This window comes from Sminthopsis crassicaudata, chromosome 3 (assembly GCF_048593235.1).
Source record: "Sminthopsis crassicaudata isolate SCR6 chromosome 3, ASM4859323v1, whole genome shotgun sequence".
Taxonomy (NCBI): Eukaryota; Metazoa; Chordata; class Mammalia; order Dasyuromorphia; family Dasyuridae; genus Sminthopsis; species Sminthopsis crassicaudata.
In genome coordinates this window covers 64162310-64188809 of record NC_133619.1, presented here as the reverse complement: position 1 = coordinate 64188809, position 26500 = coordinate 64162310, and the positions used below count along the sequence as shown (strand labels likewise).

Genomic DNA, 26500 nt, shown 5'->3' with positions numbered 1-26500 from the left:
TAAAGCATGGTTTCTTAATCTGGGGTCCACAAATTTCAGTGAGTCTGTGAACTTGGATGGAGAAAAACAATAAGATCTTTATTTCAATATAATCGATTTCTTTTGTAATCCTGTGTATTTTGTTTTATGCATTTAAAAGCATTGTTCTGATTAGGAGTCCATGAGCTTCACCCTACTGCCAGAGGGTCCAAGACCCCCAAAAGCTTAAGAAGCCCTCCTTTAACATTTGTGAAGCATTTTGGGAGAATCCTGCTAGATACGGGCATCAGGAAAGCCCTAAGCACAAATTCTACCTTTACCATTAACTATGGACAAAACAAACTCCCTGAGCCTAGATTTCCTTGATTTCCTCAGTGCTATTAATACACTTTACCTAGGAGACTAAGTTGCCTAAAAACTTAAACCCTGATACTTTGTTGCTAAGTCTAATGCTTCTTTCTTTTATTGGACTACACTGTCAAAATTCTTCCCTAGCTCCAGACCGACAGGACACATCTCCTCCCAGCTGCCACGCACACTCACCCACCCAATGCCTCTGCCATCATCGTCATTAAAAATAATTTATTAATTGCTTAATTATAAAGTTGTACAAAAAAAAAAATTTACTGAGACAGTTCCTGCCCTCTGGAAGCTAAGAATGAATCTGCTGGAACATGGAGACAACAGGAATGAAAACATTTGCCTAATACCTACTTGGACTGTGAGGAATTCCATCCTTCTTCAGCTCCAGGGCAGACAAGGAGGGAAAGCTCTTAGAGGCCCCAGCCCCTCCCACTCCTAAGAAGCCTCCAGGGTTGAATCCTCCCCTCTCAACAAGCTAATGTCGAGGGCAGAAATGAAATCTAGGAACACCTGGTCATGGAACCCAGGTGTCCATATTCTTAGTCTGCTAGACCCACCATGTTTCCAGATACCCTAAAGAGAGGCACCCAGAGAGTCACAGATTTTCAAAGAAAAATGCCCAACCCCCCAATCTCCCACCCCCAGCTTTCCCAAGAGCTTCCATGCTTCAATCAACTCTCCCTACTTCCTCCCTTCCCCTACCCCCACATACATTACATACATATATGCGTGCACAAGTACACACGTACGTACACACACACACACACACACACACACACACACACACACATACACGAAAAGCTGCTTTCACTTTGGGAAAGGGACTCCAAGTCCTGCTGTCCCTGGGAATGAATTTGTTCTACCCCCTCCCCTTCTCCAGTCCCACCTCTCCCCCTCCCTCTCAACCAGTGATGACTCAAGATTTCCTGGGCCTGCCTCTCCCCCATCTCCCTCTCCACCTCTCAAACCCAACCCAGTCCCCCTCTTCCCTCCTCCCTCCTTTTTTCTGCTGCACCAAATTGCACATCTGGTTCCAGTTGTGGTTGGTCCATTCGGGGTAGGCCGGGTGGTTTCTCATAAAACTGAAGAATTGGAGACCAGTGGGGCTGGGGGAAGGGTAAGAGGCAGAGAGGGTGAGAAAGAAGCAGAAACAGGGGAGGGGGGTGGAGGGAGAGACAGAAACAGAGACACAGAGAGACAGACAGAGACACAGAGAGAGACAGAGATAAAGAGATAGAAACAGAGCGAGGGAGACAGAGATAAAGAATAAAGACAGAGAGACAAAGAGAAAGATAGAGACAGAGATAAAGAGATAGAGACAGAAAAACAGAGAGAGGGAGAGATAAAGAGAGAGACAGAGAGATAAAGAGAGAGATAGAGAGAGAGAAAGAAGGCATAAAGATCCAAGAGGGCAAGATTTTTGTAAAAAGATGGAGAGAGATTAGATATAGAAACAGTCCTAGAGCATCAGACCATGCTAAATTAGAAAAAAGTCTTGGGGTAGGTGCAGAAAAGAGGCTGAATAGAGATAGAAAAGGGGGAGGAGAAAGAAAAGGCAAGAGAGAAACAAAGAGAAAAGCAGGGGGCAGTGCAAAGGTTCAGGACAGAAGGCTTCTGTTCCCCAGCAACTTCCCTGGTGGGTGTTCTGGCCCGGGATCCCCTGCAGCTGCCTGCGGGGCCCCCAGCCTTCTGCAGTGCTGATGAGGCTGGGAGCTCTGAAGGCAGCCACAAGGGTGGCCACTCCTTGAGGACGGCCAGCAGAGGAGGGAGACGCTGGTCTTCACCTGCTCCTCCGTGCCAGGGCTTGTGTCAGGATGTTCTTAGCCCGAAGCCCTCACACTCTGGGTACCAGAATCTGACCTCCTTCTGGTACTGGCACACAACTGGGACCACCCATGCATCTTCCCAGTGCCCCCAGGAGCTGACCCTGTTCTGTACAGCCACTGACACTCCCTCTGTTCCCCCTTGTCCTTTGTCTAGAGAGCTGAAAAGTATTTCTCAAACTGATGGTGGGGCTAAGTTCATGGCTCTTGGAAATGTGATGAGGAGGAGCAAGATGGCTCAAATAGGGAGGACGGGGAGCAGGTCTAAGACCCCTGTAAAATTACAGTCAAATCCCTTAAGTCTCCTGTGTCTCCGTTTCCTCATCTAGAAAACGAGGGTGTTAAAATACTTCTACTAATTACCTTATAAAGATATTCTGGGGGGAGGGAGGTGAAATTCTTTGTAAACCAAAAAGTGCCATGGAAACATAAACTGTCAGCATTATTACTACCTCTTATTAATCACATTACTTATGTTGGGAGAGAAGGTGGAGAAAGGCCAGGGAAACTAAGTCATAGCCGCTGCTTTCACACCATTCCATCTTTCCTACAGTTCTGCAGTCCAGTCCAGTAAGCCTACCTACCTCACACAGAGAGTGAGTGACAATCATCACCCAAGATGCTTCTCTCTTAGGATCAACATTGTCCCCTCCCTTCCAGGTCTCCCTTTAAAGCTATTTCCTCTCCCCCCCCCCAAGAATTCTGTCCCTATTGCCTGTCCCCAGTCCCTCCCTTTCCTTCCTGATGGTTGGACTCCAAGCTCTACAGCCCTGGTCATTGTTAGTTTCCTTTTCCTATTTGTCATCTGTAAAGTACAGTGAGTGACCTCCCATGAGAGTGAGGGACACTCATGTATACATTTACATAAACATTTGCATCTCATTTGCATGTGGTTAGTATCTTTATTCAGGAAAAACCCTGCAGTTTATTGGATGTTTCCTCAGTTCCTATCCCATCCCCTAACAAAGGAAAGGTCTCACCCCTTCCACATCCAAGGATGGATGCAAAGAAAGGATGAAAGGGCCTAAGGAAAGAAAAAGGGGCAACAAACTCAAAAGTAGCTTTTCATCTACTTCTATTGGTATCCTCTACATCAGAAGTTCTAAAACTTTTTGTACTCATGACCTCTTTTTACCGATTTTTACATGACCCTGTGTGTATAGATATATAAAACAGGTATATCGACATTTAGTAATAAGAAATCATAACTTCTCGGCTCCTACATTCAGTTGCACGACCCCATATGGATCTGAGATCCACAGTTTGGGAAACTTTGTTCTATATTCCACAATGCAACATCAGTTACTGATCTCAAAGGCTGTGATTCTAATGCAAAATTCTAAACCAGCAATTGAAGATATGGTTTGTGATCACTAGGAAAAAATACTGTAATCACTAGAAGCTACCATAGGTTCATTATCAATAAATAATATAAAATGTTTATAGAATTATCGAGCTGATAAACTGAAAGAAGAAATACATTGTTACCCTTTTAGAAATACATTAATACACTTTTATTTCATCAAGTCATTCATGATATCCCCAGGATATGGAAAGAACGTGCGCTAAATCTGTATCAACCTACAGGGACATCATATGCCAGAGGAAGGGAAGGCAACAAGTATTTATTAAGCACCTGCTGTATGCCAGACACTGTGCTAAGCATTTTACAATCATTATCTCATTTGATTCCTGGAATAACATTGGGAAGTATTATTATCCCTGTTATAGTTGAGAAAATTAAGACAGAGGCTAAATGGATTTACACAGCTAGCTAATGTCTGATTTTTGGACTCAGATCTTCCTGACTTTGAGGGTAGCATGTTGTCTATTGGGTCTAGTTGTTCTCTGTCCTATATAATTCAAATAGTTATTAGTCATTTGATTATAGAAAAAAAAGTCACATTTGTGACAAAGCTAGCAAAGGAGGGGTAGTTAATACTATAGATGACACTATCATGATTCATGTCAAATTTGACAGGATTAAAAAATATTCCATAGTGGTATGTAGTACCCTTCCATGGACATGTGTTTTCCTTTCCCATGTTCCAAGAGTCTTGTGAACTTGGCTTTGGCTTTAGCTGCAGGTCATTTTAGCAGACTCACAGACGTGGAGGTCACTCCTTGAAAACACCAGTAGGTATCCAGCATAAGTCCGGGAACATTTTAGCTAAAGACAAATATGCACATCAAAAATGGGGGGACTATCCTAAATTTTACATATTAGTACAGTCCAGGGGAAAACCATGTATTCAGACAGGAGAAAGAAGTATACAAGAGAAAAACAACACATGGACGGACATGCTAAAGACAAATAAAAGAGGAAGTTACAACTTGAAACAGAAAGCACCCGTAAGATGTTTTTTAATGGCATTATTTCCTAAACCGATTGAGTAAAGTTTTTAAGCTTGAAATAATTCTTAAGTGTTGATCATGGAAAGTGGTCATATGCAACAACCCCAGGAAAAAGGACATGGGGGAAGAAGAGAAGTCAGGAAAATTTTGGAGCAAAACAAAAGAAAAACAACATTTTAATACCAGGAAACTATTGCACATAACAAATGTGTTGCATACATGGTTCATATTTGACATTTTAAAGTAAAAAAGGATTACTCTAGACCTTATTTGTTCACAGAATCTCCATTCACAACATGTGGAGCACTGGTGTTCCATGGGAAGTCTTGGCTCTTCAAGGGAACCAAAGAAAAAGAATAGAAAATCAAAGGGAAACAAAAAAGTGCAGATAAGACAAAGACAATGAGGTTCAGAACCCATCTCTGTTTCTCAATGTTTGTTTTAAGAAACCTTTCCATTAAGGTCCCAACAGCACATGAAAACATGAAAAAGTTTTTTTTTAAAAAATGTCCTTGGGGACTAAGGATCCTCCAGGATTTCATTCTCTCCAATGGTAAAATTATGGGGTCAGACTAGCTGGCCTCTATGAAGAAGAGGGTCAACTAACTCCTAGTATGAAATATTGTTCATTTATGTCCAACACTTTGTTACTTCATTTGGGATTTTCTTTTCAAATATACTGCAGTGGTTTGTCATTTCCTTCTCCAGCTCATTTTACAGATGAGAAAACTGAGGCAAACAAGATTTAGATGACTTGCTCGGGCTCCCACAGCTAGTAAATCTCTGCTTTGGGTTTGAACTCAGATCTTTCTGATTCCAGACTCGGGGGTCTATCCACTGTTTCACCTAACTGCCCCTGAAGGATTCTAAAGTTACCTAAATTGGGGGAACTGTCTCCTTATAATCCAATCACTGCAACTCCTTCTCAGAAATGTCAGTTTAAATGAATTTCCATAATGATTTTTTAACCACCTTTCTCCATTGTTTGGGTTGCTTTGATGTTTTTCATCGCTTTCTTGGGGAAGGTAGTGAGTGGGAGGATATAATGTTATAACCCTCTCCAAATTTGACTATCTTCACACATATATCCCTTTAGGGTTAACATTCAGGTCTTAGGGAAGCCCTCCTCTTTCTAGAATTTGCAGGTGGGATGCCGTCCCTCTCGGGGAAGCAATCTGCAGAGTCTCAGTAAAAATCTGTCCCACTTTCTCCACATCCACTTTCATTATTTCACCTAACCATCAATTTGGAAGAATTACACAATCTTGTTGTAAGAGTGTGCCCTAAAGCCCTTCTGAGGCTTGGAGGCTGCCTTTGAAAGGTCTAGGAATGCTAACTGAGTAGGTGGAAGAGACAAAGACCTGACCCCCTGGGCTAGATTTGTCTAGTTACCTTTTTCCCACCCACTTATCTACATGAAAATAAAAAAGATTTAGGGTTTGAAACCTGGCGATTGTTAAACTCTGGAGTTATTTGGTAGTTATTGGGCGAATAACCATTACAAGATTTATAATTTAACATTCGGCCACTAAAATAAGGTGGTACTGTGTATGGAATGCTTAGCATGAGCTAGAGTGAATTTTTCCACAGAGATTCCCAATCCAGTGAAAAAGGAAGTTCACTCCGAAGAAAAAGATTGGTCCTGAAAGTATCAGCTTGAGCAGGGCTTCTTCAAACTTTTTCCACTTGTGTCCATCAGTTGGGGATGGCTGAATAATTATGGTATATGAATGTTATGGAATATTGTTGTTCTGTAAGAAATGACCAGAAGGATGAATACCGAGAGGCTTGGAGAGACTGATGCTGAATGAAATGAGCAGGACCAGGAGATCATTATACATGGCAATAGCAAGATTATGTGATGATCAGTTCTGATGGACATGGATCATTTCAACACTGAAATGATTCAAGCCAGTTCCAGTGGACTGGTGAGAAAAGAGAGCCATCTGCACCCAGAGAGAGGATTGTGGGAACTTTTTTGTTGTTGTTTGCTTGCATTTTGTTTTTGTTTTCATTTTTCCCTTTTTGATCCGATTTTTCTTATAAAGTATAATTGTGGAAATATGTATAGAAGAATTGCATATGTTTAATATATATTGGATTACTTGCCATCTAGGGGAGGGATAGAAGGAAAGGAGGGAAAAAAAATTTGGAGCACAAGGTTTGGCTGGGGTGAAGGTGAAAAGTATTTATGCATGTTTTGAAAAAAAAACTTTCCCCACTCACAACCCCTTTTTGCCCAAGAAATTTTTACGTGACCCTGAGTATATAGGTATATATGAAAAGATATTGAAAATATATGAAAGATATTCAAATCAAACATTTACTGATAACAAATCATAATTTCATGACCCCCACATTCAGTTATGAGACTCAATATAGGGTCAGAAACCACAATTTAAGAAGCTTTAGGTCTCTGCCATTTTGTTTCCTCCAAGACTTTTCTCTAAGGAGCTTTTCAAAAATGATACAAAAGAGTGAGTGAGTGTGTGTGTGTGTGTGTGTGTGTGTGTGTGTGTGCTCGTGCTTGGAAACTTGCTGTTCTTCAGAAATCTTTTTTTTTCTTTTTCTAAAAGACCCTCAACAATAAAACAGCCCATGAACTTTAATTAGTTATTTAATTCAATAATATCCAACTCTTTGTGCCCCTACTTGGGGTTTTCTTGGCAGAGACACTAAAGTGGTTTAACATTTTCTTCTCCAGAACATTACACAGATTAGGAAACTGAGGCAAAGAGGCAAAATGACACACTGCTAATTAGTGTCTGAGGCTGAATTTGAATTTTGCAAGATGTGTCTTCCTGATTCCAAGCTTGATGTTCTATCCCACCACAGATTTAAGCACAAGCAATGCTCATTTTTCACTTAAGGAAGGCTATTTAGCTAGAATCTGGAGTATTCAGCTAAGCAATCAGTAGCACCCATCAGCTTCGGTAGAAACCATGAGACCACTGGAAGCATAAGCTGCTTATTCATTCCTATATTCCCTTCATCTGTGTCCCAATGAGTTGCTCCTCTGTGTTTCCTCCAGCCTCACATATTTCCAACATATCTATCCTCCCATGTGTTCCCAATGTGCTTTCACTTCCTATTATGTTATGTTTATTTGTTGAAAAATGTTCCAGGTTTATGGGGGAAATGCTTTATTATTCCTTTTTTTTTTTAAATCCCTTTTGATTAAATGCCTTTGCTGACACTGTGTCCTCAGACTTCCCCTCAAAAGCAAACACTTCAGTAGGCGCTTAAGAGCTATGGTTCTGGGGATTATGGACCCACAAAATATCATTAATACAGTGAAACCATTTCATGAAGAAACTCCCCTGCTACTACTAAATGCTACAATCATAATTTACATTTACATAACACAAGTTGGCAAAGAGTTTTCCTTCAATTTGGAACTATAGCCTAAAGGTCACTAAACTATTACCTCAGGGATACCACTATTTTAAGCCTGTGCCATAAAGAAATCAAAGAAAGGGAAATGAACAATGTGGACAACAAATATTTATAGCAGTTCCTTTTATAGTAGTAAAAAAAAAACTGGAGACTAAGGGATGTCCATTTATTGGAGCATGATAAACAAATTATGATATATGAATATAATGAAATATTATTGCACCATGGAATACAAAGGAGAATTTCAGTAGGGGGGGAGGGAACTTGAAAGAACTGTATGAATGGATGCAGAGTGATCAGAATCAAAAACATACATCCAAAGCAAAGATATTAAGAAAAAAAAATAACTTTGAAAGACCTAAAATTCTAGGCAATGTAATGACAGCCACAATTCCAGGAATGAAGATAAAATATGCATCTCATCTCCTGACACAGAGGTAATTAACTCAAGATACCAAATAAGACAGTAACGTGCAGGTATTTATTTTGCTGTGTATGTAGTGTTATTATGGGGTTTTTTCCTCTTTTTTTTTGTTGCTATTCAATGAGGAGAAAGGGATAAGAAAGAGAAATGAAATGCTTTTTAATTGGAAGAGAAAGGAGAGAGAGAGAGAGAGAGAGAGAGAGAGAGAGAGAGAGAGAGAGAGAGAGAGAGAGAGAGAGAGAGAGACAGAGACAGAGACAGAGACAGAGAGAGAGAGGTTTCCTGACAATAAATCTGTATTTGTTGCACATGCAATATTGTGTTGATAGCACATATACTGTCTACATTTCACAGATAAAGAAAAGTAAATTGAGATTTAAGGACAACAGTGGTTAGAATGCTGGACCGGAAGACTAGAAAACCTGAGTTCAAATCTGGCCTCTGACACTTTCTAGCTGTGTGACCCTAAGCAAGTCACTTAATCTTGTTTGCCTCAGTTTCCTGCATTTGCAATTTGAGCTGGAGAAGGAAATGGCAGATCATTCCAATATCTCTGCCCAGAAAACTCCAAAAGGGGCCATGAAGAGTCAGACACAGTTTAAGGGACTACATAATAACACAACCAATATCACAGAGAGATTTGTATCTCCTAATTTTACTATTGGACCATTTTCTTCTAGGCCCTTCTGACATCTAATTAGATGGTCTATTAAGCCACTTGTGCTATTTATTGTTCATGTCTATGTCTTTACTATACTTATTGATTATGTATTGATGAATACAGTCATCGGGGGCAGCTAGGTGGCGCAGTGGATAGAGCACCAGCCCTGAATCCAGGAGGACCCGAGTTCAAATTTGGTCTCAGACACTTAACACTTCCTAGCTGTGTGACCCTGGGCAAGTCACTTAACCTCAGCCTCAAAAAAAAAAAAAAAAAAAGATAAACAGTTATCAATTCACTCTACAATCAGAGTCTGGCTTGGAGTTCGTCCTATATTCTACCTACCTTAAAGTATTAGAGCTAAGTGTCTTTTAAACTCTCTTCAACAAGCAGTTGGCCAATGATAGTGAGGAAAGGATAATTAACTCTGTCTCCATGGTCAACTACTGCCTAGAACTCTGCCTAGAAGTTCTTCAGGGGACTTCCTTAAGAACATGCCCCCTTCCCTTTTTCCTGACCTCAGGTTCTTATTATTTATCAATCTGGTTTCCCAAGTACCAACAAGGGGATGATCTACAGAGTCACCAGAAAGGTATATTATCTATTGTAAATGAATATAGCAGCACATTGGTTTATTAGTCAATCCCTGGCAAGTTCTAAGAATGGAAGTTGAGGACCTGCCAAAGCTGCCCATCCCACTTGTGAATCATTCTAATTGTTAGGAACATAATATGAACTGTTTGACCATACAGGATTCACAACTTCTTAGAGCTTCAGTGTTTTTGTGTATAAAAAAATAATAATAATATCGTAGAGAGCCACAGACAGTGGGGGAACTCTTGGTGAGATATAAGATCCTCCAGCCCAGAGGGAATCTGCTGACAATGTCTGGTTTGGCTTTCCATCTCCCCTTGGGGCATCTCACCCTTCTTGAGAAGTGGGGGAGGGACATGACAATCTGTGTTCTACTAGAAGCAGGGATACTTACATTAAAGAGGAATTTACATATTAATACCAGGATGCTTATAGTTAGCACATGCTCAGTGTGCTGTAGTGATGTAATTGTACTAAGGTATTTAGGGGCTAAGAGGACTTGAAATAAATGGACTCCATCTTTGACCATCCTCGTGGGTCCCTGCTTCATCACTCCTCCACTAGGGCTGGTCCCGAGATCCTCCAGAGGGCTAGTCCAGATGGTATATTTTGGCACCCCAGCATGGGGGCTCTAGAAACCATAGTACATTTTGGCACCCCAATTTGGGGGCTCTAGAAAGCACACTACAATAATACCTGTGCTATTTACCTCACAAAGTACTTTGATTTTTTTGTATCAGTACTTATCCAATTTAACCCAATGTTCTAATCTGTCAAGTTGAGGTTTTTTTGTTGTTTTTGTTTGTTTGTTTGTTTATTTTTTTAATACTCATGCAATCATTCCTCTTTGCTCTGTGTGATCTATAAAGTTGTGAAACAGGCCATCTATAACTTATTCACATTACTAGCAAGTATATTTAATAGTACATGATTCAACACAAATCACTGGGGTACTCCACTAGAGACATCCTTGCAAGCTGATCTAGAACAATTAAAGGTTCTTCTTTGAGATTAGTCATTCAACTAGTTGTGAATCCACTTAACCATATTATCATCTAACCCACACCTCTCAATCTTGTTTATAAGAATAGAAAGACAGACTCTCAAATGTTTTGCTAAAATCTAAATAAACTCTTAACAATCACATTCCTGTCTACCATTCTAAGGACCCTATAAAAAGGGAAATGAGATCAATCCACCATGACCTGTTGCCAATAAAATATATCGGGACTTGATGGCTTCTTTTCTCAATTTCAATATAGTTACATCTTTTAATAATATGTTTTGTAATTTTGCCAGGAATGAAAGTCAAGTTCACTAGCTTATAGTTTCAAATCATACTCTCTTTGTATTTTTTATGAAATCTAAAGCATTCTTCCTCCAATTCTACTGTAGCTCTCCCATCTCCAAGATCAAAAAAACTTTAATGATTTATTAATACTCTTTTTTATTTTTAATTGCTATTTTCCAATGACTTCCTCTCTCCAAAGGAGCCCCTTCCTTGTAATAAATAAGTACAGTCAAGCAAAAGAAATCAACATTTTGGTCATAACTAAAACTGCTCAGAGGTGGATAGCATCTCCATGATCTTCAAAAAAACACTGTCAAAAGCTCTGTAATAATATCTCCAATGAGGAGGAAAGGAGGAAAAATGACCTCTAAGATCTCTTTCAGCTCTAAGTCCATAATCCTTAGTTCATTCTGGCCTTTAATGTCCTCCTCAATACTATGCTGACAGGATAATATACACCATGCTTTTAGATTTATTCCCCATTGCTTATCATTGCTTCCATCTTCTGAATGTTTTAAAATGTTGATTAATTCATGTGTTTCTGGGAATTATTCCTCCTTTTCCTCCTCACTGGAGTCATTTCATTTCTAAGACCCCTCTGGGATGACTTCCCCTGAACATTTTTAATCCACAGAATTCTATTCTGTTCTCTCTGGGAACCCTATGAAATCTACTTTCCCAAAATCTAGGGAGCCTATCAGACTGCACATGGATTTCCTTCTCTATTTCACAAATTTAAGATGTATTAAGACCCTTGTTGATGAGAATTAGGCTCAGAATAGAAATCCCTCTCATTGGCTCCATCTCCTTTTGAAGGATGAAACTGTTATTAAGGCAAGCCAAGAAATTAATAGATGATCTGCTCGTGAAGGAGAGAGCCAGTTCCAGCCAGACTCAAAATAACAAATGTGCCTCATCACCATTATATCAAGCCTTTGTGTTAGGGCTATGATCTGTTTCTCAAATACCCCATTCATTTTTCTCTCTCTCCAGGTGGTCTGTAATGCACTTCAATGAGAACATCACTGATTTTGCTTCCAAAACTCATCTTCACTCCAACATTCCTTCTTTTCTCTGGTTCACAGATTTTCTCATCTAAATAGGTTTTCTTTTTGTCTTTCTTTTTCTTTCTTTCCTTTCCTCCTTCCTTCTGAAATTATGGCCTTCCAGGGCCTTATCATTTGTTCCATTCCATAAAGTCTATTACAATAAGTGATGTCAAATTTGCTTTCCTGACTTAGGATAACTAACTACCCATAACTTGTGTGCTTATATGGAGATATCTGAGCCCTTAATTTTCATTGCTGGTTTTTTTTTTTCCTTGAGTTTTGTTCTCAATGAATGAGTGTCTCTTCTTTTTCCACAATGAAATTGTTCTAGCTTGGTGGGCAAACATAAGCATCTTCTTTGTGTTCCCCCCTAATTCCCACCTTTTCACTCCCCTTTTTTTTCTGTTTAAAGCTCTTATTTGAAGGCAATATGTTATTACAAGCCCTAGTTGGGGATCATCCATCCCTAGCCAAAAGCCTGTTGTTTCTATATTTGGTAGCACACTGGATAGAGCACCGGACTTTAGAATCCGAAAGAGCTGAGTTCAAATTCTTCCTCAGATAATTCCGAGCTATTTAACTAAAAACAAATCATTTACCCTTTCTTTTTTAATTTCCTCATTCATAAAATGGGGATAATGATAGCACCAATCTCATCGGGCTATTGTGGCAGCCAAAATGAGATAAGCTAAGTAAAGCGCTTTGCAAATCTTCAATTACATAAAAACAAATTATTTTTATTCAAATCCCACTCTCAGACATCATTTACTTAGACAGCTGTTTACTTCCCAAATCCACCTTTAACTTCTGAATCTCTCATTTTCAATGGAAAACCATGATTAAAACTTTTACCTGACCCAAAGTTCATAATCTTTAGCAATGGTTTCTAGATTTCTCTTGACTGTATGAGTTCTGTACCTTTAAACCACCAAATGTGAGCCCTAATAGGTTCCCAGGGAAGTATTCATCTTCCTCCTCCTCCTTCTCATCAGGTTGACAAGTTTCTGCCTTGATTTCCCCCTTGACAACAGCCAGCACTTCTTCCAATCACTGGATCATGAAGAATTCACAGCATCCTTTCTCAGAGAAGATCTCCGAGAACATCTTTCTCCTTTCTGAGAAGAGCCTCATATCCATTACTTAGCCTTCAGAATTTGGTAGATCCTCTCTTTTTCTTCTCTGCAGTACATTTATCTTCCCCTTGGTCTGACAAAGGGCAGGATTCCCCTTTACCTCTACTGACCTGTCTTATTCTTTGTTTTCACATGAAAGAAATTCTCCCATTTTTCTTTGGTTCGACTTTCTAAGTCCTTGTCTCCACTTTTAGAAAAGACATCAAGCCTACCCTCTGAACAGAGCTGACCATTATTTAACTGTGTATGACACAAAGACTAACATCAGCACAATCTCCTGGCTCATACTCCTTGCTGGAAAGATCTTCAGCTCTTTAATGTTCTTGCCAGACACTCCTTTTTTAAAAAAATATTTTTTTTCAATCACATATAAAACTAATTTAACTTTTTTTTTAATTTCAAGTTTCAAATTCTCTTTCTCCCATCTACTTTCTGCAACAGTAAGCAATCTGATATAGATTATACATGTACCATCATGTAAAACATTTCCATATTAGTCATGTTGTGAAAAAAAAGACAGCCAAAAAAACATGAAAGAAACAAAGTTTAAAAATGGTATATTTCAACCTGTATTCAGACTCCCATCAGTTCCTTCTCTGGATGTGGTCAGCATTTTTCATCATGAGTCCCCTGGATTGTCTTGGATCACTGTATTGCTGAGAATGGCTAAGTCACTCACAGTTGATCATCTTACAATATTGCTGTTTCTGTGTACAACGTTCTCTTGATTCTGTTCACTTAACTTTGTGATAGTTTCTATAGACCTTTCCAGGTTTTTCTGAAATCATCCTGCTTATCATTTCTTATAGCAGCATTCCATGACAATCATATACCGTAACGTATTTAGCCATTCCCCAGCTGATAGACATCCTTTAATTTCCAATTCTTTGCCACCATAAAAAGAATTGCTATAAATATGAATATTCATATTTATGAATATCCCCCCCTTTTTTTGCACATACTTTTTGGCCTGTTTGGTTTCTCCATCAGACTGGATGCTTCTTGAGAGTAAGGGTATGCTTTTTACTTTTGTATCCCCAGCATGAAGTACAATATGTACTGACTGGCTGCTTGCACATTTCCTGTTCATTGCCTTCGATGGAGCTCATTCCGATGTGGAACTCGAGTTGTAAGAAAGTCTTTCCTTAGAGTAAACCAAAATTTGTTTTATTCTAATTCCCACCCATTGGCTATAGTTCCAAATTATATAACTATACTAGATATTTTATCTATTTTTCTACACAGTTTCCCTAATGTGTCATACTTCCCAAAAGCCCGAATCTCACTCAGTTCCTTCAATATTCCTAAAGATCTATCACTTATAGTTTGAGGATTAACTTTCTAGTTTTCAGATTTAGCTTTGGCGTTTGTTGTTCTTTTCACTACTCTTGTTAATGGAAACGCACTAAACGAAGGAGAGAGGTTAGGGCCCAAAGAGGTGGGGTTACAGTTTCTAAAGGAGAATCTATATAGTTCTCCTTCAATACCTTCAAACAGAATAAATGTGGCCTAATCACATTGTAAATAGGGTTCCTATGATATGGACACTTGACAGCATTCTTATTAATGTGGTTCAAACTTATATTAGTTTCTTGCTTGTTTTTCACAGTTACATAATATCCTAAACTTATGTTCAGGTTTTAGTCTATTAAAATTCACGGGATTTTCTTTTTCATATAAAATACCAGTAAACAGCTTTTCCCAGTTTTTTCCTGGTACAATTGAGTTTTTGAACCCAAAGATGAATTTTTACATTTCATCTTGTTAAATATCATCTTGTTGATTTCATTCAAGGAGAAGGGTAAGATAAGATAGAATGATGCTTGATTCAGCAGCAAATATAGGAAAATCAGAATAATACAGAGAAGATTAGCATGGCCCATGATATGCAAATTTATGAAACGTTCCATTTTTTTTTCTTTTTTGCAGAGATGGGTAATACCTTGGGATTTTAAAACCTTTGTCTATCAGTTGTCTTGAGTTTATAATGTTATACCCCATATATAAAACCTTTTTTTTTCCTAAAAAAAAAAAAAAAGATAAGATGGCAATGGTCTAAGGATCACCATTATAAAGTGGTTCAGTTTCAAGGTGGGAAGAAGGTTCCGTCTGGACCTCCAGGTGATGACTAAGGGCCATGTTTTTAGGGGGGCTCCAAAGCCCATAATGCCCAATCCCAGGAAACAATCCAATACTGGTCATTTCCAGAAGTCATGAATGTGTGAAAATGGGACTACTCTTCTGGGTTCTTCTCCACATCTCTACCCTTTTCCATCTCTAGCCAGGTACATGAGAAAGTATGGCAAAAAAAAAATCAACTAGATTTGGAATAAGGAGAACTAGCTCAAATTCCTGGGAAAATCACTCTGTTCCAATTTCTTCAACTGGGCAAGGCAGTGAAAAAAGCAAAGCCTGGAGTCAAGAAGGAAAACAAGTTTATTCTCAGACACTTATAACTTGTGAGACTGTGTGAAGGTCATTTGATCTCTGCCTGACTCAGTTTAGTCAACTGTAAAGTAAAGATGATAATAGAACTTACTTCACAGAGTTGTTGTGAAAATTAAATGAGATAGTATTTGTAAAAGTATTTAGCACAGTGCCTGGCACATAGTAGGCACCATATAAATGCTTATTTCCCTTATTCCTTTGTTATGAACAGAGTATTTTGAAAACTTTAAAGTGCTACATGAACCAGCATTATTGTAGTAGTCTAGTCTCCCGGGCAGACATGTTGAATCACCCATCCACAGAGACTCTAAGAGGGAAGAGAAATGTGGGCACTCATCTCCATGATAATGGGTTACCCTCAAAGTGTTGGGATCCTTCAGGGATGATGGGGACAGAGCTCAAACATGCGGAGAGCAGAGTAATGGTGACTGCTTCGATTCTTAGCTAGCTCACCCCTTCTTTTCTTCAATTGTGCTCCCCAAGAACTCCAAGGGTCAATTGTTTTCTTAGGAACATTGTGTTCTCATCATGAATCTTGGTTCAACTGTTCCCCTGCCTCCCCCTTCTGGCTGCCCTCCAGCTGCCTGTTTAATAATGTACAACCAATCGGCCATTAACTGCAGATTTTTTAAAAAGTTGGATTTTTTTGTATCTGTAGTTGTTGGTGACTTAAAAAAAAAAAAAAAAAAAAAACAACAAGTTTTATCTGGCTCCTCTCCAGCCCAATAATAGCCTGCCATTAATAAGAAAGTTTTGAAGTCATTCCCCTACCAACATACTAATCTAGGCTTGTCATGCTATCCTTCCTCCAGAGACAATATGGATTCTAGGGAAATCAGCAGCTCCATCAGTTAGGGGAGGTATGGGAAACCAGAGAGTCTTAATATGGAAATGATCCCAGGGAGATAATAGTGACAGGAACCTCTTTTCTTCTCACCTCTATGACATTTCTAAATGATATCCTTCCTCCAAACCTAGTGCTTCCCAGGAAATCTGCTCCTGGAAAAACAGTGAGATAGGTCTGATATGGAGAAAAAAGATATCCCTCAGTGAGCTCAGGTACCTGGTGCTAAAATCTATAGAAAATGTCAGGAGAGGAAAAAATGAAGGCTAAATAAGCACATAGAACTGAGATTGATACACAATGGTTCTGCTCCCTTGTCCTGATCTCCTCACTAAGTGCCCTGACTGTGGAATGACTTTCAAACTACCACCAAGACAATGAAACAAGAAGCAGATGGGAAAAGGGAACTAGGATATGGAAGCTCCCATTGCAATAGCATTCTTTAATGGAATTAGAGATACATCTTAGGACATAATAGTTTCCTTCCAAGTAGAAGGTTTAGACTTATTCTATTTGTTCCCAAATGACAAAATCAGGAGTACCCAGTGAAAGTTTCAGAGAGACTTATTTAGTCTGGAAAAGACAAATGTCCTAATAATTAGAGTTCTCCCAAAGTAGAAACAGCAAATTTGTCATCACTAGAAACCTTTGAGGAGAAAGTTGGTGACAGGGAAGTATGTGCTGGAGAGAACACAAGACAGAGTCTGGAGTCTTGGCTAGCTTCTGCCACTAACTGTAAGACTTGTGAAGGTCACTTCCCTTTTTCTCGGCTTCATTTTCCTCATCTGTTAATGATAATTTCTAAAAATCCTTCCAGCTCAAACATTCTACTCTAGTCTAAGTTCCTTCTAGTGCCAACATTCTATGATTCTCTCCTAGACAGAGCAGTCTCCTTCTATATTTTATGACTTTGAAAACAATCTATTATTCTATTTCCTAAAATCTCCATTCTAATCTATCTCTAATATTCTATGATTCTCTTCTAGGTAGGTCAATCTTCTTCCCCTTTATTCTATTCCATAAACATTCCATAAATATTCTAAAATTCTCCATTCTAAGTTTCCTTTTATCTCAAACATTCTATAATTCTCTTCCACGTGGGACAGGTTTCTTTTCCTCCCCTCAATGATCCTGTGAACACAATAGGATTCTGTATGTCCTAAAATTCTCTATTCTAAAATTCCATCTCTCTTCTAGGAAGGGAGTCTATTTCCTCTATATTCTATGATACTACAAATACTCTATTATCTCATATCCTAAAGTTGTCCATTCTAAGCTTCCTTCTTTACCCAAAATTCTATGATTCTCTTTTATGTGGAGCAATCTCCTTCCCCTCCCTATATTCTATGATTCCCTCTATGATTTTGTATTCTAAAATCCTCTCTTCTAACTTTCATTCTGTCTCCAATATCCTACAACTCTTTTCTAGGCAAGGTAGTCTCCTTCTCTGAAGATGTCTAAGCACTCCTCACCCCAGATTGCTATTTATCTGAAAATAGGGAGCTGGGTGAAACAGTCTCAGTTCAAGGAGTTTGAGTCTATTTTTAAAAATTCACTGGAATTTTTAGTGTTCTTCTCTGCCTCCCTTATTTGGAGAAAATTTCAGGAAGACTTGAACTCCTGGGTCCTTAAAAACTCAGGCATCCTTGCTAACTGTTTTTTTCCCCCTTCCTTTAAGCTCCACATTGATAATTTTTTTCTGAGGTATTACCCAAAGGTAAAGCAGACAGAAGATGACTAATCCTTAGGTATTTATCTTAGCACTCCTTCTCTGTGTGTTTATCACCTGTTCTTTGTCTTCTCCTGTTTCTACTCTACATATAATAAGCACTGCACCCTCCTGCATCTCTTAATCACCTTCCCATCACTCCCAGACAGAGCCAATTGCCTTTTTCTCTTTCTTCTTTCAAATTCTTCTACACCCATTGTTGCCAAAAATATTTCCCTTTGCCACTTCCAGGTAACCCTCCTTCTCTCACTAACTAAATTCCTTCCCCCACTATCATCTTATCTCATCCCCCCACCTCCAGGGTTGGACATGTCTAAAGGTGAAAGTGGGTCCACAAAAACCCTGTGTTCTCAACAGTGCCTGGCAGGGTCTTGGTGCTCGGTGAGTGTTTATTTTGAGTGCCATGAGGCATCCGGCTAATAATAACACATTCCTGGGGAGGAGATAAGCAGCCCCCAAACATCCCCGGCACGCTCCTGGACACAATGTCTCACCCCTGTGGATTCCACCCACCCGCAGAGCTGGCTGGGGGGCAGAGGGAGGGGAGGGCACTGAGGTGGAGAGGAGAACCAGATGCTGGCACAGGGAAGACACAGCCAGGCTGAATTCTATCTCCCCACACACACACTTTGCATTACTGAGGAATCCCAAAACCTCAGTGATCTATAGTGTTTCTTCTGTGTAGATCTGAGGAGAGAGGTGGAAAAATAAAGGACAATCTGATTCACTATCACATTAACCTTCACAGAGACAGCTGGGCAAACTGAGGCCCTGGAAATGTAACCCAATGTGCCCACAGTCATGCAGTCAGTGACTTACTGTGGGGTCTCCTAACTCCTGGATTTTTAGGCCTTCTCCTATACTATCCGGCCTTCCAGAGGCCCCCTCAATCACATAAAGATACTTTCCTGAGTTTAAAAAAAGTTTTAATCTGGTAACAAGATTTAAGGATCAGCTGAAAGAACTGAGCACATTGAGCCTAGAGAAGACCGAGGGATGAAGAAGGGGAGAGAATGACATGAGAGCTATCTTAAACCATTTAAGGAGAAGCCATGAGGACTGGACCTGTCCCTTCTGGAGCCACAAGGAAGAACCCATCTAAATACAGATTTAGAAACTAGAGCCATCCCAAAGAAGAATTATGTCCCAACTCAGATTCTGTGATTCTGAAAATGGGGCTAGGATCTCTGCAGGCCCTCTCACAGACCATAATGCTTAGAGAGGAACACTGACTCTATAAATTATCAGGACCTTTAGATGAAGCACAGATGAAAGAACTCAGGCCCATCTTGCACTGAGCAAGAGAAAGGGAAATGAACCTATCCCTAAGACAGCAATGAAGACTATGGAAGGGAGGGGAGAGGGCAGGGGATAGGATGGGAATTTCCCAGGCAGGGGGATACGGCATCAAAGAGAGGGGCTTTGGTCTGGCCAGTAAGGCAAGAAGGGGTCAGGCCCTTGGCGGGCCATGAAAGCACTGGGAGACATGGGAGGATTGAGCATCGAGGGGAGAGCAGTCAGAAGTGAGACAGTCTGTTCCCACCAGGACCTTCGCTTGCCCTATGCCCCGGCTGCCTGACCCTGGCTTGGTCAGCTGGCTGGGATTCCCAGGGCTGCTAGAACCCTGTGGTGGGCCCGGGAACTACTGAGCACTAGGGCAAGCAGGAGAGCCTTACATGGACATTTCAGGGATATGATATTTCTAGGATGAGCCAACAAGGAAGAGGATGGAACAAGCTGCTCTTTTCCACTCGCCTTGTCCCTTCCGATAAGCCTCCCATGCCCTGGCCCACAGTGAAAGAGGGTCATTTTCCCATATCAGGACCCCCTGGACTGCAGCCCCTTCTGGAGGACATGGAGCAATGCTGGGGATGGGAGAGACAGCATGCTGAGGGGGCAGAGGAACCCTTTGGGAGAAAAGGGTGAGGAAAAGGAAGAAAGCAAGAGAAGGGAGAGTGTAGGATGGAGGAGAGAGTCAGCACCTAGCCCCTTACATTCTCATCACGCCGAGCTCCCAGCTGTGAGTGCTAGAAAAATAAATAAAAAACAGATAAGCCCAGAACAACAAAGGGAAAGAGGGAGAGACAGGGACAGAGACAGAGAGAAAGAGGCAGAGAATCAGAGACAGAGACAGCCAGAGAGAGATACAGAGAGACAGAGAAACAGAGACAGACACAAAGGCAGAGACAGACAGACAAAGATAGGGGGGTAAAAATAGGAAATATAATCAATCAATCAACATTTATTAAGTGCTTACTATATACTAGGAACTGCTTAAGGGTGAACATAAGATAGATAACAAAGCTAGAAGGAGATCTGATAGAAAAAACAGGTAAAGAAGACAGAGGCGGAGACTAATAACCAAACAACAATAGCTCTGTAGGTAGAAACAAAGATGGAGAGATAAGGAAACATAGAAAACTTGAACAGAGTCCAAAATAAAACAAAAACAAGGAAAGAGTTGAGAACTAAGCCCTGTAAGGAGTGGGGATGATTCAGCCCCAGAAGAGAAGGCTGTGGGAGGGAAAAGAGGGGAAGGACTGTTACCAAATATGGATTTTAAGTCTCTGCAGAGTTACTCCGCAGAAGAGAGTAAAAGATGAAAAATGAACACAAGAGATGAAGCTTTGTGTCCTAACAATGCAAATAACCTTAGATCCACCAGCCTGAAAAAAATGGCCAAAAACCTAGATGTTTTTTCTGGAGCCAGAAGGCAGAAGGTCGGTGGGATGACCTCTGGAGAGCCCTGCTCATCTGAGGATTCTAATTTTGTAATAACACTGAAACATTCCCTCCGAGAGGTTATGAGTCAAAGAAAGGAATGAAAAAAGGGAAACTGGAGCATTCTGCCTCCTCCTCTCCCGACCCCACCATCTTTTTTTGGACCAGGGCTGTTTGGGCCGGGAGAAGGGATAACCCCAGGAGTTTTCAGTCAGCCCAAGAATTCTAGGCCCCCGAGGTTTCCGCTCTCCTCACCTTGCTTTTCCCTCCCCCTGGCTGAGTTCCTCCTTCTCAAGACCTAGACTAGAGGGATTAGAACTGCTGTCCAGCTGAGCAGGGGTCAGAAATTACAGCGATCAATCTCCGAGCGTGTCTGACTGAAGGAAACAGAGGGTGGCCCCGGGAAGGGAACGGGACAACAGGAGCCTCGGAGGCAGAGGGGCTGAGCCGAAGGGTTTCCACATCTTCCTTTCCAGGAATGCAGGGGGAGGGGAGAGAGATGGGGGATGCTGTCGAGGGGGAGATGGTTAGCCGCTGAGGTCATGCCCCATTCCCGGCTAACGTAAGCAGTGCTCGGGCTCCCAGGGACTGGGGCGATGACTTTTTATCCCCCTCCTGCGGGAGGGGGGTCTTGTAGGTGCAGCCAAACTGAGACCAGTATGTGGGGGCTACAGATAGCAAGAAATGGAGAGGAGAGACCCCAATGGTGGTTCTCGTAATGAACCTCCAAACCCCTCTGCCATCTGGGTTCTCAAATACTGGGTTAGAGACAAGGTGGATTTTTGTATCCTTGGCCCTTCACCCCACTGAACCCCCACCCTGGCCCAATTCTGCTTCTACTCATGGGCAGAAATAGAATGAGAGCTTCCTCTGGGGTCGTGGCAGCCAGAGCGCATGGGTGTGAGACACTGGGGGAGAAGGGTGGAGACGAGGACAGAGGAGTGAGTGCTGCCTCTTACTAGAAGGCGGCCCAGCAGCGAGAGGTGAGCTTCTCCTCCCCGTCACCTGTGCCTCAGTTTACCACCAGGGGCCGTCTCATCTACTCCTCCCTCAGCCCATGCCGGGAAAGGACCAGCCCTCCCCCAACTAAACAAATGCCTCGTCTGTTTTTAGAGGACTTCCAGAGAAGGAGCTGAGCGGTCTCTCCTGGGCACCTGTTCCAAAGCTCCCTGCGGCTTATCTCCAGGAAGCTGATATCCTGAGAGCTCGCCAAACTCGCTCTCGTTGAAGCTCCTTGTCATCCTATAATTAAAACACCAGAGATCTGAAGCTTCATGCAAGTAGGGATGGTGCTTTTCTAAACTCCATATGCCCTCCATCCCGGTGTTCTTTGTAAACATTTCCTGAATGAATACATGTCCTCTCGGGTGAGTCCCTGTCCCTGTCAACGCCTCAGTTTCCCTTTCTGAGAAACTAAAACACAATCCATATCCACACATCAGAAATTCACAGAATTTTAAAATAGAAAGTACCTTTAGAAATCACTTATATTTAGCAGTAATATTTAACATCAATTTAACATATGAGGACAGAGATTCAAAAAAAATAAGGATTCTGTGTTCCTTGGGCTCTCTGGGACTTGTTGAGAAGGTTCTCCTTCATCCCGGCTTCATCACTTTGGAGTGACCGTGATCCTCCAGTTCTCCCACTTCCCGACCCCACCTCAGTCCCACTTCCTGCTTGGGCTCTGCAGTTAGCCTGAATATAATTATTCTGATTGATTCCTTTAGAAGTAATAAAGGTCTGAAAGAGGCCCGTCTGGTGTGCTTCTCCCTGCCCTCCCCACACCACAGAGGGAAAGGAAAGGAAACAGCAGAGCTTTCTCTAAGAGAAGGCGAGGGGCGCTCAGGGCTTCTTTTCCCACTCCCTGGGCAGCTCCAGACATTCCGTTTCTAACCTGAGGAGTAGGAGGCACGCGAGCTTCTCACTGGGTTGGACCCCATCATCAGAGAGCTCCCCTCCTGCCCCCTTCCCCGTTCTAAGCCTTCTTCTCCGGGAGACCGACCTACTTCAAGGGGGGCTCAAATAAGATAATGAATATAAAAGTGCTTTGCAAAAATAAAAGGTTATATAAATACAACCTATTATTACATGCAGATTATTATTGCAGATGGACAATGAGCTGGACCTAGAATTGAATAAGAGGAAGAGAATGGGGCTGGACTGCATGCATCTGGGAAATTGCACACGGATTTCAACAATCCCAAGCTGCTCCCTGACACAAAAACCCTTGCTTTCGGTACCAATGTTCTCCCAGTGGGGGCAAGTCATGAAATGCCACAATAGCAAAAAAGAATCAAAATCGTGGTTCGCCCAAAGAGCAACGGATTGATTTAAGCTGGACCAATGGATCTATGGATCACCAGTGATCTACCAGCCAAGAAACAGCACTAAAGACTTCATCCAGGAACTGTATGATCAGAAAAGGAGGCAGGCTGGTCACGTAGAGAATGAAGGACTACAGACAGGCAGCCTTGCTTGGGCACTCATGGGCTAGAGAACAAGATTAAAGAAAGTGGTCCCATTTTACAGACCAGGAAACTGTGACTTGCCTCCTTTCAATGTCTGTCACACAGGTACAAAATGAGGACTTGAAGTCAGACTTGGAATCTTGGTTGGAATCCCGTCTAGCAAGAAGGGAGAGAGGGAAGAAGGAAGGAAGGAAGGGAGGGAGAAAAGGAGGAAAGAAAGGAGGGAAGGTAAATTTAAGCTTAACATGGGAGGACTTCCAGACAACTAGAATTATCCAAACGTGGAATGAGTTGTTTCAGACAGTATGAAGGTCTTCAAAGTAGATGGCCACTTCCTGGGGGCGCTGGGATGGGGATTCTCCATCAGGTAGATTCCTTCCACATGAGATTCTACAATTCTATGAAAAGTCTTTACTCACGTTTAAACCCCCCCACTCCCCAATTATCACAGGTTAGTCATTCGCCCGCTCTGGGCTAGCCTCAGTTTCTCCTTATGTAAATAAGCTTGGTCTCTTCCAGTTCTAAGAATCCACAAATGAATGTTTTTGGATGTTTATAAAGAGGCAAACAGGGTTCTGTGACTTGGCCAGAGCCACCCAGCTAATAAGTATCAAAGGCAGGATTCGAACTGACTCCAGAGCCCGTGCTCTACTCACTGCAATACTTAGCCGCCCAGGAGCATATACATATGTGGGATTCAGGCAATGCAGCCCCTAGAGAGTAGATGCAATTTTTCCTGAGGGAGAAGCTTTCATCATGCTCCCCATGGAAGGGCAGCCCCGGTATTGAGTACTCAGCGCACAGCCCCGACACATTCCACTTTAAGTCCTGGTTCAGCTCTGGAGGAAGCAGGTCTAGGGGGTTAATCGGTGACTGGCTCTCTGCTTGACTGCACCCCAAGTACACACACCCCCTCCATTCCTAATGACCCCCCGCTAACATCCCTCAGGCTTCCCAGCCCCACCTCAGGCCACCCAGAGCAAAGTCAATGATCAGCCAGGTAGAGAGGACAAAAGTGGGAAAAAAATTCTCAGAGGCAGCAAAAGTCCTGGAATGGAGAAAACACCGGGACCAATCCTGGAGGAGGCTGGGGAGGAGAGGGAGGAGGATTTAGAAATGGGAGCGCATGAAGGCTGGGGCACTCATCATCCTGCTGGTCTGTACAAAAAAGGCCGGCACCCAGTGCTGGGAAACTTCTCAGCACTCCATGCCGTGTATTATTGGGGGTCTCCGAAGACCAGTTTATTGGAGAAAGTGGGGTCCTCCAGAGCTGCCCAAGGACTCGACTGTTACTGCAAGGAGTACTGGGAAACTTATAAGGATGACTGATTCTTTTGTCTCCTAGAGGAGCTAAGATCCTGGATGGAAGAGAAGGCTTTACTCCATATCAAAGCAAGGGAGACTCTAAGATGAACATTTAATTTCTGAGACTCAGTTTCCCCATATAAAAAAATGAGGGTAAAATAAAATGCCTACTTATCAAGGTACTGTCATATTCCCCCCTCTTCTCCCTATTACAGACACTTGAAGTACAAAGAGAGTCCCTCCCAGGATAAGCAGTTTCTTCCCTCAAGAGCTGCTAGCAGGGGAGGGAGAGCTACATTACTCATTAAAAACATCCCAAACTACTCCCAGAATAAGAGGGGAAGTAGTCACCAGAAGGACGCCAGCATCCAGCTCCAGAGGAGTATGGGGGTGGGATTTGTTGCCCATAAGCTTCGAATGTGTCAGGTAGGAACAGAGCACCTGAGCACTGCAAGCAAGGCTGGGGAGATTAGGTGCCTTGTGTAAGGGGCACCGGGTGCCCCTGTCTGCCTAAGCTTACATCCTTAACCGCAACACCTGGAAACTGATTTATACAAAATAAACACGGGGACGGTGATTTTTCTGGCATGAGAATGTGTGTGCTTATGAAATATCACACTGAAAAAATCCCTCCTTGTGTCCCCTACCCACCTGAGGATCAGGGGTCTGACTAACTAGAGGACCCCAAGGACACCTGGCGATGGCTGCGATGGGGGTGAGGAAGCATTTGTCTATGTCTCTCAGGTGAGCGAAGCCTGGTCTGGCTATCCCTCCTGTGGCAGGACTGCAGGATTCAGGGCAGGAAGGGCCAGAGGCTACAGAGTATATAGAAACTGCCTCATCTTAGGTCCAGGTAAAGGCCTGGTCTTTGCTCACACCTCAACTACTTCTTGTCCAGTGGGAAGGAAAGAAAAGCCCCCTGCTAAAATTCTCTCCTCCACATGAGAAAGGGACACGGTCCCTCCAGTCTCTCCTGGAGGAGAGGATGAAGTTTGGGTTTCACGTGGTTTACTGCGAATCCCAGTCTGCCAAATTCTGTGTTCTTTCCACTAAGCCAGCCGGATTCTGCTTGAAGAAAGAGCCCCGAGGAGTGAAATTCTCTTCTTCCAGTGTCACCAGCCATGTGCCATCCTACCCTTCTGCCTCGTGGCCACAGAGAGCCCTCCCTTCCCTGCCCTTCCCCACTCGGACAGACCCACAGCCGCTCACACGCTCCCTCACACTTCTCAGTGGGAATTCTGGGACCTTTGTTTCCTCATACATATTTCACCATGTTTCGTGTTTCAACATGATCTTGAGATCTGTCTTCCTTCTTTCCCTCCTGTGCACTTTCCCTCTCTGCTTTGGTCTGTCTATCCACTTCTCTTATCTTCTCCCTCTTTTATCCTCCTCCCCCTCCCCCGCCTTCTAAAAAACTCCAGCGGGTCTCTCGGAGACAGCAAAGCCCCCATGTGATGTTTACACAGCCCCAGAGTCAGAAATGCTGAAAAATATGAGATCTTTGCGAGCTGCATTCCTTGGGAATGAGAAGTCACTCACAGCTCCCACGTCACCCTCTCCTCCTGAAGCAGGGCGGAGCAGCGGAGGCAAGGGAGGTGTGTGGGCACAAATACAGACTACACTCTAACTCATCCTCCTACCTTATCACCAATTGCTTTATCCCCAACACCTGAGGGACCATTGTTCTTTCTCTGCTGGAGAAGGAGAGGTTAGGGGAGGGGGAAGTCTCAGCCCCAAGCTACCAGTTTATGACTTCTCTCAAACCTGTTAAGTTTGTCTCCCCCCCCCTTTCTCACTAGACAGTTTCCTCTTGGGGGTCCCCATTCTATATCACTACCACCCTACCAACAGCAATGAAAACGGAATCCCCCCAAAAAGACAGAAGCACCCTCAAAGATGTGAGCCATCATCATT

General features: G+C 42.2%; 1 protein-coding gene and 1 pseudogene across 1 annotated transcript in view; one reads left to right on the top strand and one right to left on the bottom strand.

The window, feature by feature from the left end:
* TNS1 (tensin 1) overlaps positions 1-26500 on the bottom strand; it is a 229240-nt gene that overhangs the window by 179864 nt on the left and 22876 nt on the right.
* On the top strand, positions 14892-14984 carry LOC141565182 (U6 spliceosomal RNA; annotated as a pseudogene).